Raw genomic sequence first — 21,871 nt, forward strand, 5'->3', positions numbered from 1 at the left:
TGTTATTAATGACCATAAAAATTATTTCTACTTATTATATTACTTGTATTAAATTATTTATATTATTTAACTTAGCGGGGCCAGATGCATGTATGATTGGTGAATAAATAAATTCTATTCTATTCTATTCTAATTCTATTCTATTTAATTAAATATTATTTAGCCTTGTTTGACATCTTCAAATACTCCTCAGATGCATTATAATATATATATTATATATATATATATATATATATATATATATATATATATATATATATATATATATGTGTGTGTGTGTGTGTGTGTGTGTGTGTGTGTGTGTGTGTGTGTGTGTGTGTGTGTGTGTGTGTGTTTTGGTTTTTGGTGGTAATTAACTTAAGACGTTTGGGTTAGAATGTGTGACAGGATTATTTTGTCGTTCTCTTCTTTTATATTTTTCCAGTACAATTAAATTTGAGATAATTTACTTAAATTAAACTATACATGGAACACATAGCTCACGTAGTGGAAATATACAAAAAAAACAGTAAAGATTGTTAAACAATTTTTACGTTTCGTCGGTTGTGAAAGACGTAATTTTAGATTTCTTTGTGTGGGAATAAGTTTTCTTCCAGCAGCTGGACGTCTGCCTATTATACGTGAAAAATAAACTTGTTCAAGTCTAATGATAAATATTATGATAATTTAGAGAGTTTAAATCCTGGAAATTAAAATAATTATCCATTATTTTTTCTAATAATTTAAAAAATCTTTGGTACCTGTAAATTTTTATCATCCTCAGAAATTGTTCATTTCATAATTCCAAAAACCATCTAAATATTTTATAAACATATTTATTATAATACCTGAATGTTAATCACTCAATTTTCACAAGTATTTTCTATTGTCTTAACATTTTAGTATTCATATCTTTGATTCTCTTAGAAATGAGGTCGTGGAAAGCTTCCAGGTCGTTTTTATTAATGTAGAAGCTGATTTCCACATTAGAATCAGAGTCCACATAGCGTATTTGAGTCAGTAATTCAGAAAAATCAGGTTTAAGACGATACGCTGCAATTAGAATGTAGTAGACTTACTTGCAATAATTAAAAGCCCATTTTTTTATATTCTAGAAATCTTGAAGAGAACACAAATCTTATTTTTCTGTCAGAGGCCGAGTAAGCCGCTTTACTGGACATTAACTTTTAGTACACATTATTAATTGAAGCATTATAGTGCATAATAAGGTTAGAAATTAAATAACCTGCTAACACAATATTCATATCAACAATGTAATACATATAAATATGCAATTACAGATATGAACAAATTAATCATCAACATAGTGTAAACTCCTTAACTTATTTCGTTCCTGATTAGATAGACAATACATGTCACCGATGCTCCGCAGTTAGTCAATGTATGGGACATATGAAACCAGAGCGGACAATATCGCCTACGTGACACATGGGCCATAGTATACTGTACCAATACAATGGCTGGGAGAGCGGCCAATGCGTCTACTAATGAACCTATAACACTGCGGTTGTAGCAGTTTTATCACCGCATCCCACAATTTTAAATGTTGGAGACAACTCAAATAACGTTTCATGTTGTGTATTTCCTCTGTTAGAATGTTTTCATTTCACATATTCTGCATCCTATTCAATATCAATATTGCATACACGTGTAACGTAATGCTATCATAGTAAATTATATTTATTTACGATATACTTTTATTTACAACATTTACTTCTGTCATGTATTTGCTAAAAATGTTTATAATTTACTGCGGTGGTCTTGAAAGTAGGACAGGTTTCGGACATTCACCAGCGTTGTAGTATCAAAAATTGACATGAGAATAGAACGCAACGTTTCAAGCACTGGAATCCATTCTCTTTTTCAGGGCGTACAAAATCCCGACTTTAGGTGCATGCGTTACGTTTTAAAACTATCAGTACATCGTCAAGAGTGGTTAGAACAGGCACAATACGCGTCACTGTATAGAAGAGGCGAACTAAACAGCTCCACCACACGCACAAAGACATGTGAGAGACTGACTCATAGTGCTGGGTCTAACCACGCCGGATCCTTAACTATTTTGTTGCAGTTTTTATGTACAACTCGCTCTGCCATCAATTGTGACGTAAGAAAACGCAAGTCGTGCAGTGATTAGATTTTATTTTTTGTGTTTTAAGCATACATTATAAATTAAGGAAGTTTTACACCTGAAGAAGAGGACAGATTCTAATTCTTGAAATATGTGTTTTATTTTTGTAACATAACATTATGACAAATAACCAATAATCTTTTATGCCGTTCAACCATCCATCGTCAAAACTTTAAGCGGAGAATGGTGGTCTTGACAAACAAAAATTAGCATAGTATGAATTTCAAAGCATAGTTAATGTTTCACCATACGCATTAAGGAGGTCCCACACATATAAGGCATAGCTGTTTAAACTTTAGGTTGTTTTAAGCAGTTTGAAGAAAATGAGTGTGCTTAAAAAGGGACGTGCAAATTCAAAACGAATATTTCAGACCGCTACGCAGTTGCTTTAACGTATAGCGTTCATCATTGCCTGTGAGAAGGTACTTTAGAAATTATTAACAGTAAAGTGTTTGATACCCTCGATTTAATCCAAATGTTCAATTGTTGGTGTGACACTGATCAATAAATGTTTCCTGAAAACTTAACTTCAAACATAATAAACGTTGGAAGAAGTATTTTTGTTTCCATGCAACTCATAACATTTTAGTTTTAATAATATAAATGTATTTAAAGCAACAGATGGCAATGATACGGTTACAAAAGACTATAGTTTCAAGACAATATAATCGCTATGACGGCTTGTAAAATAATATAGAAAGAAATATTAAAACATATATTAATTTATAATTACAATTAATACAAAATACAGTATTCGATGCATTCTTATGAGGTTAAAAACACTGCTGTTAATGAGATTGCATAACTTTGTGCTTTTCAATTCCCAATATTCACCATTCATTCATAAATTGTCACAACACTTACACTCGCGTACAAACTTTTATAAATGAGTCCGATTTGGTTCGTGACTTTCTTTCAGTCAATGAAATGAACTCAACTGATTCAAAAGTCCTCGGACGTCAATCGACGTTTCAGTACGCTTTTCAACGCCTTGGGCTATAGAGTTCTTTTTTTCGTATCGAGTAGGCTGTTGAGAAATATAGCTTCTTTACAAACGTGATCTACAGCTACTCTTTGAAACACTGCAGTTACTGAGATGGCAAAACCTTGTGATTTTCAGTTCCCAATATTAACCATTCATTCATAAATTGTCGCAACATGTACACTTGCATACAAACCATTATCAATGAGTCCTATCTGGTTCGTGACTTTCAATCAGTGTCCTAAACTCAACTGATTCAGTAGTCCTCAGATGTTAATCGACTTTTCAGTAAACGGCTTGGGCAACAGAATTCTTTTTATCGCATCGAACAGACTGTTGAGAAATACAGCATCTTTAAAAATGTGTTCTACAACCGCTCTTGTGGTCCAGATTCCATATTTATTCACACTTCTTGTTCCTTAGTATCCATCCATATTAGGATTCATTCATAAATTCAGTGTAGTAAATCTATTAGTTTTTATGCCGCTACTTATGGTTTATTAAGATTACCATCGCGTAAGACTTCCGTTTTATATGTTAAAATTGTACTGTAATGCGTGATATTCTCTGCCGTGGTGTTACTGAGATTGAAATTGAGTATTGTTCTGAAACTACTAAACTTCTGCTCATTCGTACTGTAATAAACTATGTTTTGTTAAGGTAGCTTTTTACATAGTGTATTACGGAAATTTTACGGAGGGTAAAATAAGACAATGCGTTAAAGTCATAATATTGACGCTATAACCAGGTATCAATTTCCACCGTACTTCCTGTTGGACGAACGAACGTATTATAACCTACGATTCGTTATACCACTAAAACGTCAATGGTTGTCTGTCTGAGAAAACTGAATAGGCCTTATTTTTATACAATGTCTTCTTGCGCATTACAACTTGAGTTATTTATTACTATCCCCAGTCAGACCGATAAGACAAAACCTCGTGGCAAGGCAGCAATTATTAGGTTTGTAGCATTGAATCAAGTGACTTATGAATCTTTTGTTATAGGACGGATTGAGTATGATTATAAACATTATGATTCTCAGCTTATTAAGCTATATTTTCAAAGAACATCCATATATAGATTATTACAAGTAAATGTGGTGACGTTAGGGTTATCGTAAGTTGCGCATTTTTATATTAAGTGTAAAAAAGTTATAACATAACAATTTACCATAAAGTTTTTTTTGAAGCGGGCTCTTTCTACGATAATGACATTTCCAATGAGGATATATACTATTTTCAAGGAAAATCGTCCAAACAAACTCACTAATATATTTTGAACTTCCAGGGAATCCTCGACCACCCATTCGACCTCTCGGTTAGAGAGCGGTAGAACTACCCCTACACTACGGTGAAGGTCCCCTAAGCATGCTACCCTAAGCTTTAATCTTTAAACGATTTTCTTGACAGACAACTACATACTTTTACTTGTTAAATATGACCAATATTTTTTCAAGTTTACATTACATTTTGATACTCCTTATAATGCAAATCCAAATTACGTAAAGAACACTAAATTCCCACGTTTATATATCGATTTCACTCCTATTGAATTTTCAGACAGTATTTGCTGTTGTCATTTACTGCCAAATTAAAAGTGTCTACATCTGCTTATAATACTCGTAACATAGTTAAATTTTTATGATTATTTAATAATTATTAGCTTTAATAACAGTAATTTTTTATAATTTTACTGAACAAAATTTTGACAATTATAGACTACTATTTAATAAAATAGCCAACTAGCACAAATTCAAAATTATTGAAACTTTTCAATTCTACTTTTATAATTAACGGTTATTAGTAATGGTAGTAAATAACTAATAACTTATTTTCATATTATTCCAATAAACTAATTACGTAGGCCTAAACATGTGTATTCCATAACCTAAATTTCTAATTATTTTGTACGTTAATATAATTAATGAAATAAGAAAAAGATTAATAAATACATTATCCAAGTTACTCTCTGTCTCATCGGTAGAAAACCACAGTGTGACACGTACTCAGTTAGACAGAGATATGTGTTTCCAATTACCGAAACAAGATGAATGGAGACAGGAGTGTCTGTGTTCACACACGCTGTACTCACTCTGAACATAAACATCGCATGTTGGTAGTATGTATTAGGTATTCTAAACAAATGAGATAGATTTAATGTACAATAAATACATGATCCTAGTAACTCCTTGTGTCTGATAAGTAGAACACCACAGTGTGAAACGTACTCTGTTAGACAGATATGTGTTTCCAATTACCGAAACAAGATGAATGGAGACAGGAGTGTCTGTGTTCACACACGCTGTACTCACTCTGAACATAAACATCGCATGTTGGTAGTATGTATTAGGCATTCTAAACAAATGAGATAGATTTAATGTACAATAAATACATGATCCTAGTAACTCCATGTGTCTGATAAGTAGAACACCACAGTGTGAAACGTACTCTGTTAGACAGAGTTGTGTTTCCAATTACCGAAACAAGATGAATGGAGACAGGAGTGTCTGTGTTCACACTCGTTGTACTGTTTCGTACAATAAATAATCATCCTAAATACTCCTTGTGTCTGATAAGTAGACAACCATAGTGTGAAACGTACTCTGTTAGACAGAGATGTGTTTCCAATTACCGAAACAAGATGAATGGAGACAGGAGTGTCTGTGTTCACACTCGTTGTACTGTTTCGTACAATAAATAATAATCCTAAATACTCCTTGTGTCTGATAAGTAGACAACCATAGTGTGAAACGTACTCTGTTAGACAGAGATGTGTTTCCAATTACCGAAACAAGATGAATGGAGACAGGAGTGTCTGTGTTCACACTTGTTGTACTGTTTCGTACAATAAATAATCATCCTAAATACTCCTTGTGTCTGATAAGTAGACAACCATAGTGTTAAACGTACTCTGTTAGACAGAGATGTGTTTCCAATTACCGAAACAAGATGAATGGAGACAGGAGTGTATGTGTTCACACTCGTTGTACTGTTTCGTACAATAAATAATCATCCTAAATACTCCTTGTGTCTGATAAGTAGACAACCATAGTGTGAAACGTACTCTGTGAGACAGAGATGAGTTTCCAATTACCGAAACAAGATGAATGGAGACAGGAGTGTCTGTGTTCACACTCGTTGTACTGTTTAGTACAATAAGTAATAATCCTAAATACTCCTTGTATCTGATAAGTAGACAACCATAGTGTGAAACGTACTCAGTTAGACAGAGATGTGTTTCCAATTACCGAAACAAGATGAATGGAGACAGGAGTGTCTGTGTTCACACTTGTTGTACTGTTTCGTACAATAAATAATCATCCTAAATACTCCTTGTGTCTGATAAGTAGACAACCATAGTGTGAAACGTACTCTGTTAGACAGAGATGTGTTTCCAATTACCGAAACAAGATGAATGGAGACAGGAGTGTCTGTGTTCACACTCGTTGTACTGTTTCGTACAATAAATAATAATCCTAAATACTCCTTGTGTCTGATAAGTAGACAACCATAGTGTGAAACGTACTCTGTTAGACAGAGATGTGTTTCCAATTACCGAAACAAGATGAATGGAGACAGGAGTGTCTGTGTTCACACTCGTTGTACTGTTTCGTACAATAAATAATCATCCTAAATACTCCTTGTGTCTGATAAGTAGACAACCATAGTGTGAAACGTACTCTGTTAGACAGAGATGTGTTTCCAATTACCGAAACAAGATGAATGGAGACAGGAGTGTCTGTGTTCACACTCGTTGTACTGTTTCGTACAATAAATAATCATCCTAAATACTCCTTGTGTCTGATAAGTAGACAACCATAGTGTGAAACGTACTCTGTTAGACAGAGATGTGTTTCCAATTACCGAAACAAGATGAATGGAGACAGGAGTGTCTGTGTTCACACTCGTTGTACTGTTTCGTACAATAAATAATCATCCTAAATACTCCTTGTGTCTGATAAGTAGACAACCATAGTGTGAAACGTACTCTGTTAGACAGAGATGTGTTTCCAATTACCGAAACAAGATAAATGGAGACAGGAGTGTCTGTGTTCACACTCGTTGTACTGTTTCGTACAATAAATAATAATCCTAAATACTCCTTGTGTCTGATAAGTAGACAACCATAGTGTGAAACGTACTCTGTTAGACAGAGATGTGTTTCCAATTACCGAAACAAGATGAATGGAGACAGGAGTGTCTGTGTTCACAGTCGTTGTACTGTTTCGTACAATAAATAATAATCCTAAATACTCCTTGTGTCTGATAAGTAGACAACCATAGTGTGAAACGTACTCAGTTAGACAGAGATGTGTTTCCAATTACCGAAACAAGATGAATGGAGACCGGAATGAGTATGCTCACACACTCTGCACTGTTTCTCAACATAAACAATGCACGTTAAGCGTAGTATGATATTTTCTTAAAGCTTGTCATGACCATAAAACATTTTTAAGATTATTTCTGTCCTTTCTATTGTGACGTCCAGATCAGCCACTCCGTCCTTCTTAAATGGAGCTAAGTGAGTGATAAGGTGTTTATTACTAGATTGGCGAGTAATCAAACTTAAACTATTTTAATATTTTTTATCAACGGATTAATTGGTAATCCTGCTTACTTTGAGGAAGAAGCTATGCTGTTCGAACGATATATATACTATACACACCTGCAAGTAGTTAGAAGATATAAAAACCCAGGAAATTGTGTTCTAGTGTTTTTAATTTTCGGGTTCTGGGAAAACCACCAGAAAACATTTTATTCGAAAGAGAAATAAACAGGACTCAAACCAATAAGTAAATAATACTACCAAAAAATAGTATTAACAAATAAATATCATAAATTACAATTTTTGAATCAGTGGTAGGTAGAATATTTGTAAATTTTGACGTAGAAATGTCATTTAAAAGAAAGAAAGGAGAATTATCTTAGTTTCACTCCAACTGGTAGCCTTGATTTTAAAGTTAGTTGATGGGCGATTTCAACATTTCTTAAAATTATCAGATTAGTTATTTGGTTAGGATTTAGATCTATATAGTAAATTCCTTATAGTTTGTTAGAAAATACTAGCTATAACCCGCGGCTTCGCACACAATTTTAAGGTATTTTTTAAATATTATATAGGATATTTAAACATAATAAGCAAAGTTTTTCATGCCCGAATTTCATATTTTTAAATTTTAATAAGTGTGAATAATAAATCTCGTTAGTAAAGCTGGTTTACGGGTATTTCAAAGTACTGTGGTATACATGGGTAGTTTTGATCATTTAAAATGTTATAACTCTTTAATAATTGTAAATTATTCTCTTTAGTAATATGAAGAAGTCTAATCTTGAATCCACCGAAACTCCCCAAAGTTTGTTGATACGAAAACTTATCGATGATTCGACAACCGAATCTGCTAAAATTCGAGTTATTGGTTGATAGGCAGTACTCAACAACCCCTTGCCATAACTTGTTTCTGATGCACTTTGTGTATGAAATATTCTAGAGAGATAACCACATTAACAAATAATCACACTCAAGAAATCAATATTTTTCTTGCAGTTTCTAAAGTTTGTACGTAGTGGTAAAAGTGTGTAAAATAAATATTTAAACTTTAATCTTTTTATATGGTTAAGGTGATATTCACCCAAAACATATAGTATTGGATCAAATTAATATTTGAATGAAAACGTTGTACAAAAAATCTCAAACCAGAATATTTATATACGTTCATATTCAATGAGACGGCTGTTTAGTATAGACAATAATTTACCGTATAAAGATTTGTGTTTATCAAGTTTTATGAAAAATCGTATTAATTTTCCTTACCAGATCAGATTTATGTTAGTTAGGTCATTTGGAACAAAATTTAATGAAGATCTTCGTAATATAGACTCATTTTAAATTTGTAAAAGAATAAATATATGCATATACGCATTTCTCCATTTCTTTCTTTGTTCATTCTACGTTTCGGTGGTTCCTTTTACCAAAATAGTAAGTATCTTCCTTTTATTGTTCTATTCAAAACACAATTGAATCATAAGTCGAATCCTCGTGGCGCGGTGCTTAATTTCGCGCATTTATTGTTATTAATAATGTACTTATTCGTTAAGGGTATTTAAGGTACCACATATTTAAAAACATCCTAAGCTATACATTGTGCATGATTACATAACCATTTATTACTAAAAATGCTCGCTAAGAAATTTTCAAACTTGCTAACGATATTTTTTAATTCAACGATATTTCACGAACTTGGCGCATTAACGGACATTTGTGGGGTCAGTTCAAAATAGCAAAACATTACGTTACATCAACTAACATTTCATGTATAAGTATTATACTTATTCAAATAAAATCATTATCAACAATGTATAACTATCATCATTACGAATAGGTTTGGTGATATATTTTTTGAAGTTATATTTGAAGTTTAGCTTGAATTAGATTGATTGCAAAGTACTTCAATGAATCGCAATAACAGATTTGTATACAGTATTGTGAAAGCAACAGACTGGGAGCAATACACAGTGCTATCACTCGTGTGGCATCCATAGACAGCGGGTGCGGACAATATGGCAGGCACTATGGCCACAAAACGGCCGAGCTGCCCTCTTAATGTTTAAACCTATAAAACACAGCCGTTTTGTTAATTCCATCCTACACTCTCAATGGCATGAACATGATAACAAACTTGTAAAATTATCACAGGTAAATAACTCGCTTATTAATTCATCATTCATAGTACCCCTGAGGTTGGATGATATTAAAGTTTTCAGAACTAGCTTCTTTAAGACTCTACTAAATATGTATTCCACTAGACACAGACTCACTCTGTGTGTTGTGACCTAGATTAAAAGTCAATATGACACCCTTGTGTTGTATATGGATATAGTTTTGTGCATATTCATGTTATATACATTATTAGTTCACTTCACTTAGGAAGCAAGTAATATTTTTATATTAAATTATTGTTAATCAATTCATACTTTGCGTTCTGTGAATGTTGAATTTACCAAACTGAACACGTGAATGTTGAACCAGTTCACCTTTCTTAGTGCAGCATTTGGAATCTGACTCTGTCACAGACTTGACAACTGGAAACAGGAGACTACAAAATATAGCGTAATCTAGATAAGGGGTATTCTCATTTTCTCATCTGGTTCACAATTAATTGAGTGCACTACGATGTTTTAGACACGATCTCTAAGCATGTGGAGCAAACGAGTTTTCTCAACTCAACATTCATAATTAAACCTCCCTTCACACTATAGCTACGTGAAGTGTAAATATTCTTATTCTATATTTTTCTAATTTCGCATAAATTATTGTTAATTTTAACGAGTGGTTATTATTATAACACATAAGTCGCAAAATTTAATAAGTGTATTTTACTCCATGCATTTTCAATTTTCATTTTTCAATTCCTGAAAAATAAGTTTCATATAAACTCTACAGCCTACCAAATTTATTGCATACAGTTAAACTTGAGTAATTCCAACACTTTTTATTCGAAATTTTGGATGGAATGTTCTTTCATCCCAGTCTCTTAACACTCTGGTTCAGCAGGGTAGGAGTACACCACACCATGAGTTAGGATTTGCTGAGCTTGCATGCAAAAAAGTCTATAGATCCTTGGAGATATGCTGAATCTACTATTTGGTCCTCGGAGGAAGCTGACCTTATAATGTATCGTCTGTCTTGTACCTCGACTTCCGTAGCCCCCACTAACTATAGCGTATGTTTACCCAAAAGTGAGTATTAACTAGTTCGAGGAAAATAATAGTAATGAGTCTCATAACAACTTTGAGGACCAAAACCACAGCAATAACTATTATCTATGCTACAAATCCATAAAAACATTCCATTGAAACATTAATTATTTTGTGCAGTGTACATTTAACTTCATATGTATGTTTTCGTGTAAACTTGCAATCTTAAAAAAACAGTAGCAGGAAGAAGTATAACGGGAGACAAAAAATCTTGATAAGTATACAGACACCAAAGGTAGGGACGGAAGGGGAGGATGAGTTCTGGATAAAGTTAAGAACAAGGGGCGATTACACCTTAGACAACTGGGAGCCATTAGAGAACGCAATAAAACTGGTGGAAACAGCAGTTAGCAGCTATTGATCTGCCGTGGTTTCATTCCTCTCGTTCCACCGTGTAAATTTCTACGCTCTGTAAATTTTTCCAATTATTAAATGATTTGCTACGCATCAATTACAGAGAAATCATGAATATGCAAGTGTATTGTTTATAAAGATGGTCTGTCTGGTTTTCTTTTGCACTTTATTCTATCCTTTCTTATGGCTAATGGTCTGAGAAGGAAGTTAGGTTTAGTAAGGATAGTGCAATATTTCCAACAAGTTACGGTTCCTCCGAGTTGAATGTCCGTCAAACATATCAACAAACATATGTACTTTCAAAATAGATCACAGGAACAACATAGAAGTATGCGCAGTGTGTTTAAATCCTTGTCTTTCTCCATCCTTAGTTATACGTTTCATTATGTCCAACCTGTTCCATTATCCTGTCATAGGTCTGCTTGGATTCCAACACTCCAACCTGTAAACTCAATAATAATTATTCATTATTTTCCCTTACCCTTCAAATTATGTCCTCTACTGTATCAAGTGTTCCGCATTAAATGTATTGAACGCTAAGAATGCGAATGTTACAATATTGGTAAACTCAAAAAGTGCAGTTATGTCTAAGGAATTAGTTATTCAGGTAACAGTTGTCATTTTGATTTCGCTACGCCTTCTCCCTAATTAATAATTACAAATTAAGTCAAGAGCAAATCAATCTAAGGGTATTCTGCTTTTACCAATACGTTCAACACAACATAGAGGAGGCTAAATGAGAGCAATGCAGCATTATCTACACAATGTATGTAGATATGTATTTCATCAGTGATCCAACAACTCCCAACATTCGGTTTTGCGTCTGTAGACTGATGATCACTCTCCATACTCGCATATAAGGAATTTAAATGTGTGATCAATTTTTCAACGCTGCGTGTGTGTGTGTGTGTGTGTGTGTGTGTGTGTGTGTGTGTGTGTAATATTTATTAATATAATATTTATAACAACAGAATGACAAGTTAACACCAAACTGAGTTTATTATTAATTAAAGGATTTTCTTTGGAAACCAGATTCCTTGTTATAAATTCAATATATTGTAATAATACAAATTAATAAAACAAAGAAAACTTGTTGCGGGATTTAAATTACCATACTGGTATAAAATTGAATTGGCAAACGGCGTGCAGACGGGCAGTATGGACTGCATGTGACACCCGCCGTCAACGATATAGGCACAATGGACACCACATAACGGCCAAGCTGCCCTCTTAATGAACCACTATAACACAGCCGTTTTGTCAATTTTATCTCCACAGCTCCACAACAAGATGGCGTGAACTACATTGACGCTGGGACGTGCAGACGGGCAGTATGGACTGCATGTGACACCCGCCGTCAACGATATAGGCACAATGGACACCACATAACGGCCAAGCTGCCCTCTTAATGAACCACTATAACACAGCCGTTTTGTCAATTTTATCTCCACAGCTCCACAACAAGATGGCGTGAACTACATTGACGCTGGGACGTGCAGACGGGCAGTATGGACTGCATGTGACACCCGCCGTCAACGATATAGGCACAATGGACACCACATAACGGCCAAGCTGCCCTCTTAATGAACCACTATAACACAGCCGTTTTGTCAATTTTATATCCACAGCCCCTCAACAAGATGGCGTGAACTACACTGACGCTGGGACATGCAGACGGACAGTATGGACTGCATGTGACACCCGCCGTCAACGATATAGGCACAATGGACACCACATAACGGCCAAGCTGCCCTCTTAATGAACCACTATAACACAGCCGTTTTGTCAATTTTATCTCCACAGCTCCACAACAAGATGGCGTGAACTACATTGACGCTGGGACGTGCAGACGGGCAGTATGGACTGCATGTGACACCCGCCGTCAACGATATAGGCACAATGGACACCACATAACGGCCAAGCTGCCCTCTTAATGAACCACTATAACACAGCCGTTTTGTCAATTTTATCTCCACAGCCCCACAACAAGATGGCGTGAACTACACTGACGCTGCGATGTGCAGACGGGCAGTATGGACTGCATGTGACACCCGCCGTCAACGATATAGGCACAATGGACACCACATAACGGCCAAGCTGCCCTCTTAATGAACCACTATAACACAGCCGTTTTGTCAATTTTATCTCCACAGCCCCACAACAAGATGGCGTGAACTACACTGACGCTGCGATGTGCAGACGGGCAGTATGGACTGCATGTGACACCCGCCGTCAACGATATAGGCACAATGGACACCACATAACGGCCAAGCTGCCCTCTTAATGAACCACTATAACACAGCCGTTTTGTCAATTTTATCTCCACAGCCCCACAACAAGATGGCGTGAACTACACTGACGCTGGGACATGCAGACGGGCAGTATGGACTGCAAGTGACACCCGCCGTGAACGATATAGGCACAATGGACACCACATAACGGCCAAGCTGCCCTCTTAATGAACCACTATAACACAGCCGTTTTGTCAATTTTATCTCCACAGCCCCACAACAAGATGGCGTGAACTACACTGACGCTGCGCCGTGACGTAAAAATGTTGATACCGTGCCAACCGACAGTGATGTACAGCCGTCCATTCACACGCCACCTTATACAGTACTTTACACGTGCATTGTCATGTTCACAGACCTTATCGTTTCTCTAAATGTTATTGCTTTGTCCTCTTGGAAACAGGAGTTAATGCCAATGCAATAAACACGAACAAAAGTTGACCACAGTAAAACAAAATTTGAGTGTAATATACACTACAATACATATGACACTCTTAACAAATAAATAATTTATATTGGTTATAGACACATACATATTTACATAAGTTATTGAGGTTGAGTAGTACAAAGTACAAATATTTTGTTTTAACCTATAAGGAACATGTTATATCTAAAAATAACATTTCGTTTTGCATTTTCGAATGGGTTAAAAATGTGTCCTATATACATAATTTTATATTTCGTCATAAGTTTGAAAAGTATAACTGCGTTACGTGTTGTGTTTTTGCTAATTTCATTTTAGCTCACTTTTCTTCTTTTTGAGCGCAACAAAATAATCTAAACTGCAGTCTAAAGTGCGACTTTCTTTCTTTCAGTCAACTTTATAGCAATCCACTTACAAATATACGTGAAAGAATAAAAATTTAAAGAAGGGGGGTAATTTCTTTCCGGCCACAAAGTTGAACAATTGGCTCCATTCGTGTTTTTACCATTAGCAAGAATATTGTTAATTACCATTAGACTAACTAAAGCGATCTCTTCAAAATTGAAAAATTGATGTACGAAAGACTAGCTATATTTAATAATGAGCTAATAGCCATATTTATTCAGTGACTGTTGGTTGTGAGGAGCACTTTAGGAACAAGAGAACACCTCAGATTCTCTAAAATCACTACTTCTGTAAACAAACACATTTTTAGCTTTCTAGTTAAAATTCCCCGCCCTAAAAACCGATCAGGTCTTTCTTAGAAAATTATTCACCCTTGTTCAGAGTGCCAAAAATTATAACAGTGTTCTCCTGATTATTAAGTAACACTCAGGGCGAACCATCCCGAAAGAATCGTGAAGATGCTCCTCGGGTGTCCATGTCCCATAATGAGACTCACGACCTGAGAAGACGCCGATCTACTTAGGCAAATACCCTGCTCTACTTATACCCTACCCTGAGAGAAGGTAGAACCAACCTACCTGTTCTTACATCAGGACACAGTCTCCATCTTTTCGAAACGTTCAGAGTGAACCCACTTCGAGACAGCCTAAAGGATTTACACCTTGGAATTATGTAAATTCTCTTGCTCAAAATTTTAAAAATAACAAGGGTTATTCAATTTTCGAGATCGTTTTAGGAACTACACTACAACCAACTACACAGTACCAGCTCAGGGCTCTGACAGTTCTCAGCTGATGCAGGGGGTGCACCCGTGTGCATGTTTCTCCGGTAATTACTAACAAGCCACGAACTGCTGATGGTTGTGGTCTGATTATTTATCCGCAGAATCCAATCGTGTCCCTCGTCGCATTCCAGTTAAATGAGGACAGTTCCAGTGCCTGCAAGCGGTGGACACATCTGCAAGCGAATCTATCACAAACAGTATTACATAAGTGGTGTTAATTAATTTTATTCTCAAGTTTACCAACATTTACTAAACCTCAGTCACTAGAGGCTGGAGTACAAGAATATTTATAGAAACTAAACATGAATCTGAACATATGGTTCCTTTGTTCACTCTCTAGCACAGTTGTATTACAAATATCGATTTCGGTACTCAGAACCTTGTTCGTTTTTTTTCAGAGATTATAACAAAGTTTTTGCTTTGCATTGCCTAAACAACTCTAATTTTGCTAGGTTCTTAAAGATTAGCTAGATATCCGCAAGTAAGCAACGTTTTAGACAACATAGATGTCTGACTTCAACGCTGTACTAAATGGTGTTACAGTTCTTGAATTTAATTCCGTTCCTTTACTAAAGGAATGCACGTAGATCACATGCATACTTAATACTCAGTTTTATTGTTTTCTTAAATGTTTATATCCTTCTATAAAGTAAACCTATTTTTGGAATATTACACAAAACTACTTCTTTAAATGTATTTCCTATTATATTCCTTTCTGGATACTTCATCATGGATACTTCATCTGACTGATCCCGTTTTCAATTATTCGACTGCAGAAAATGGCTATGGTGTTATTTTGGCCTTAAATGTCAGAAAGGTTACCGATATTTTCCCTTCATGAAAACATCTTTATTCCTTATGCTTATACTTCTAAAGTATAGTTGTTTTCCCTGTTCATATATTTCGTGGTTATTTATTCCCTTAAAATCCATCTTCCTACCAATATGAATCTGACAATATTATACAACCTGGTTTGATTCCTGTCAATTTTGCAAAAACTGCAATATATGTTTAGTCTATGGGTCCACATTATGATCCTTAGCAGAATTCACTGAAAACAGAAAATGTTTCAACGTGCTTAAACATATAATTAATTAACTCGCATATAAAGGTTAGCTGTATTCATATAAAAGGTGCTTCTACTTTTTGTGCTATTCAGCCGGAGCAGTCTTGAATTGCTCTTAATTTTATTTCAATAGGTTTGCTCTTTAAAAGTAGTACTCTCTAAAATTAGGTTACTTATAATGAAAATATTGCCTAGTAAGATTTATATTAGTACAAAACCGAAAAGAAATACACAAGCGAGTTAAAATTAAGTTAGAGCAAAACATGAAATAATAAACAATTATTAAATAATGTTATATTCAGTTACGAAGTTTTCATTACATTACCGTGCACGTAAGTACCATACTATACTATTCACAATGCAAGACAACTATTTTTGAGCACAACAACAATATAATATAATACTAAATGACTAGGAAAACAACTAAACCCAAGTCTATACATGATGGCTTTTTAATGGGACACCATTGTGATCTTTGAACAGCAAAACATTCTCCAGTGAGTAATATTTCCAATAGAAGAGCTAAATTCAAGACTTTTTCATACTTGATTTTTGTTATATTTCTGTTAATAATGAAGATATGAGAGCTCAAAATGTTGAGATTCCAATAATACAGAGTACAGAGTGTTCCATAAGAAAAAAACCAAGTTGAAACCGCCACTTTGGAAAATGTCGGCAGTTTCAAAAAATGTTATTTGCATTTTCAAACGTCTGTATAAACAAGGAAAGTTTCCCAGTTAAATTAACTGTAATATTGTATAGTTATACTGTAGTAAGATTATAATGATGGCCCGTTAAAAAAAGCCACCCTGTATTCTATAGACTTCGTGCAGATGTTTTCCTAGTTAAATTAGTATATTTTATTGTTGTTAGGTTTTTATATATGATAGTTAAAAGTGTTGAGCTTCCAGTAATATGCAGAGTGTTCCACAAGATAAAAACAAAGACGCCCGCCACATTGGATGATGTCGGCAGTTCAAAAAGTGGTATGTGCATTTTTAAATGTCTCTATAAACAAGGAAAGTGTCGTAATTAAAATTTACTGTAATATTTATATTTTTCAAGATAATAATGATGGCCCATTTAAAAGCCACTCTACATAGAACGTAGTCCATGTAGACAAACAGATGTCTTCCTATTGTTGTTAATTTTTTATCCCATAAGCTGATACAGTTTTTCCTACTCATTAAAAAATATTAGTCTTGTGTAAGTAGTATCCATATTACATTTAAAAATTATATGTTATTTTATGAAATAAAACATGACATGTAGCATATTACTCTATCAGTGAGAAGTCATATTCTGCTATAATAACCGCTATGAAGTCACACCTGCTATGATCCTCACCCAGCTAACGCAATGACAGGTTATAACCAGCGGCGAGAATCAGTAAGTGGCGATACGACCCTGTGGCTGTGGCCAATCCCTGATTCACCGCTCCGGTCTGAGATTATCCGTGCACGATCCCGGTCATCCGGCCATTCAGCCGCACGCTACAGTATCCTGTATTTGTGCCTGTGTTTGTTTGCATCTATAATCCGTTACACTCGGCAACAATAATCAGTAACTATCAGCACTAAAGTACATACTGTAGAGTGTATCGTGAATGGATTTCTGTATTTTAGTCCATATATGACAATCTGCAACAATTGTTTTACTATGAAACGGGTATTTTTGTAAATAAATTTATATTAGAAAGTTTTTATTGTGTTTCTTTTATTTTCTTTAGTCCAAAGACCAATCCCTTTGACATACGTAATTTACAGTGAAGAAATGAACTGAATATATACAAGACCTAATGACCTGTTTTACTAAGCATTAGTGTACTCAAGGGGGGAGGAGGTTTTTCTAGATATGCCGTACCGATGAGAGGGCCCATTGCCGAGTAGTCTAAGGCGTCGAACTTTGGTCTCAGTTAGAGATAGAGCATGCTCAAATCCTGTCTGTGACCGAAGCACTTCTTATCACTACTATCTATCTACCTTGTACTGTACTGACTCTCCCCTTATTCTGTGTTTTACGTTCCTCGCTTAGGCCAGTGATCCATGGAGAAAAGGCCTCTCCACTTTTAATAAAAAGGTCTCTACATTTACTAGGCATTTAATTAAAAAACGTTGTATTTTGGTGCTACGAAAAGGTTTTATTATTGAAGATAACATGTTCAGCACCAGATTAATGCAGCCCGATGGAACTGTCCGATTCTTCTTCAATGGTTTTGTTGTGATACAATTGTCGTGCCGAGAGCGATGCGCTGCTTAGCGCCGCACGGATGAATGACCGGAGGACCGTCTTCCATTCACACATAAGTCCTGGATTATCCTGACGTGAGAATGGCACCTGCCCGCAGCCCGCCCGCACGTCTCATCCTTTATTACACGTCCAGATGCGTTAATAAAGCCCTGCACGGCTCGCTAACCCACGTGATGGCTAACTGCCGGTGCGAACCCTTTATTTTTACGGCAATTAAAGATTTTCCCTGTATAATTGTAAAGAACTCGACATTCATTGAGATCATTCATAGTTCGTTATGAGTCCGTTCATTGAACGGGGGGAGCATGCAGGAATGCTGCACAGCGTATGGCCATTCCATCAGTGTTACAGTATAAGTGGGAGAGCCAGCGGCCGAGAGGTTTAAGGCGCGAAGTTTAAAGGCCATGTCACACTGCCGTGGCGTCGCGTCCGTCCATCTGCGGATGGATTTTTAAAATAATCGCTAACCATGTTGTCAAATAGGACAAGTCACACTGACATAACCGACGTGGCGCAACGTTCGTCGCGTCGGCCACCGTCTGCTGCGCTATGCGGCTCGAGCGATCCTTGGCCGACGTCGGCGATGCTACGAAGGCTCGCGCATGCGCATAAAGCACCTCCCCAACCCCCTCACCGGGGCACCGCGCGCTCTTGCCACTGCCTACTCCTTTTATTTTATATTTTTAATAATTTGTTTAAAAAACCATTGCGCGAAGCTCTAAAACAGCCCCACACTCCAGGATGAAATGACCGCCAGTTCTAGGGTTAATGAATACTCTGATGTCATGTTTATATGAAATCAAAGTATTGAATGCCCTAATTACGAAGTTCATAATAGAAATAGTATTGCATGTAATCATGAAAATATAATTTTTATAATAATAATTATTAATGAATACGCTCCAGAACAATAAATTAATTTTGTAGAGCTATAACAAACTATTAATTCCACTATCAGTGTATAACTAAAAAATTCAAAGTAGTTGAAATGCATAAGCAACTCCTACCAGACGTTGGCCGCGGACGCGAACGCGTGTCTGGTAGTTTGACGGGATTCGAGACCGTCGCGGCATACGCGGACGTTCATACTATGGATGGACGAACGCGACGCCACGGCAGTGTGACATGGCCTTTAAGGTCTGAGTTAAGCTACGCGCCCACTTGGTCGGTACTGCCCGGTTCCGCACTGTCCTCCATCCACCTTCCGCCAAAACAGAAGTCGGTTTGGGAGAGGATCTGTTGGAAGATGGATGTGGAGGAGGAAATTGCGTTAGTGAGTGAGTTTTTTGATACATTAAGAGAAGAATATTAAAATATGAGAATGATGGTTTTAGATTCATAACATTAACAGAAAAAGATTGATTTTTGTGGCGAATTTCACACTTTGTTCCCGGACCTTGTGGAGGATGACCTTACGTTTTTTGAGTACTTCAGGATGACTCACGACAAGTTTGAAACACTATGACTGATGCTGGAAGCATAATTATATAGAGAAGAGACTTAGAATGGAGTATTGACGTCCTAATGTATTACAAGAATGAAAACAAACCTGATGGTTTCATTGCAGCTCCATTTTCTTCCTAGACGTTTTTCTCTTCTCACACTGTTAAAATATTCCAGCGTAAAACGCTGAAAATGCCGTACCGACAGTCCTACAGTTCGTAGCTCCAGACTTTCTATCGGACATGTCGAAAGTGCGGACCGCCGTTGACGGCCGTGACGACGCAGTGGGCGCATGCTCATTTAATTTAATGTTTTCAACTTTTGAAAAATCCCGTGCCGACCGTTCTTGACGACCCAGTGGGCGCCCAGCTTTAGAGTTAGCGCAGGTTCAAATCCAGTCTCTGACCGCAGTACTTTTTATCAGTCGACCGTATACTGTACTGAATCTCCTACTTATTCAGTTTGATAAGATCCTCGCTCAGACTAGTGACCCATTAGGATTGGTAGAAGGAAGCTAACAATACGAATTAAGAAATTTAAACTGGACTCTAAAAGTTATACATCTAATAAAGTAAAGACAGCAACTCGAGATGTTTCCCGCTACATTGTAGAAACCGCTGCTCACCCTCCGGAACCCACAAATGGGTCGGCGTGCTATATACATTACCGCGGACAGTTCAGGTCACGTGACCCACCCAAACCGTGTCTCGGCCCGTTGTGGGAGCCACCCCGAGTTATAGGACTGTAATGTGGCGTGCCCTTCCGCAGCAAGCGACTGACATCAATCTGCCGACACGTCCACCCCCGACACGAGCTAATAGAGCGGCTGATTTACCGCCAGCCCGACAGCGAGTCAGGAACTGTTGTAATCAGATCCGGTACCGAACGGGGCCGGTTCAAATATGCATGCACGGTTTCGGTTCATATTGCATCAATTCATGTATCCTTTCGTTTATTCCATCTCCACAGGCCAAAGCTAATTCGTTGAACACGATAATCACCACACCACACCGATTTATGTATACATAACTTGCTAAAGTTGTTTTAAAGAGTCATTTTTTAAATTACAGGTACATTTTACTTACATCAGTGCACAATTGTACTTGTGTTGATAGCTACATGGGTATAATTTTGTATATTAAATGGAAGTGGAATTTTAAAGGTTAACTTTTGGTATTGATAATCACTCGTGTGTTAGTATTACGCAGAGGTGAGAAAATAGTTTATCTTTATAAATATTTTAAATTTTTTGTAAAAGGCTGTTTTGTAAAAGCTTCGTAATATTTCTACGCCAACTGTACATAGCTAAATGTACATTAAACCTGGCATACATTCATAAATTGGAAATTTCAAACATAGAATAAATTAAGAATTTAATGAACGAACTATTTTCAATATAAAAAAGCAAATAGACTAAGGAAGACTTAAGTGTAATATTTTACTGTGGTACTTGAATCTGTGTCCACTAATGGCAAAATATGTAATCATTAAGTTTTTAGAAAAGCTTGATAGTTTAAATAAAATTATTTATTGTGCGATCAACATTTGTTAGCTCCATTTCCCTTTCTACTTAGTGCAGCTTCTGAAATCTGACGATGTCACAGACTTGACTCCTGGAATCAAAAGTCAACGTTCATCTGAAGAGATCTAAAAAAGTCGAAATCCGTGACACCTATATCACAACATCAAGTGTAATCTAGATGAAGAGGTCTCGTAGTTTCATGCTCTAAACAGAAGGTGAAATTGTCTTGAACTTTAAATTAAATTAACACTTCACACCGAAGCTACTTTGTAGTATATTATATTGATAGATGATTTAAACAACTACGATTTATATGCTGTTGCGGTTATTGTATGTTTAATATTACATAAGTTCATTAATTCTAGTACAATTTGTTTGTTTGTTTTTATTTAGTTATTTTTAACTGTATGTGGATTAAAATAAAATTACTAATACCTGAGAAGAAACATCTAAGATCGAATT

This window comes from Homalodisca vitripennis, chromosome 5 (genome assembly GCF_021130785.1).
Source record: "Homalodisca vitripennis isolate AUS2020 chromosome 5, UT_GWSS_2.1, whole genome shotgun sequence".
Lineage (NCBI taxonomy): Eukaryota > Metazoa > Arthropoda > Insecta > Hemiptera > Cicadellidae > Homalodisca > Homalodisca vitripennis.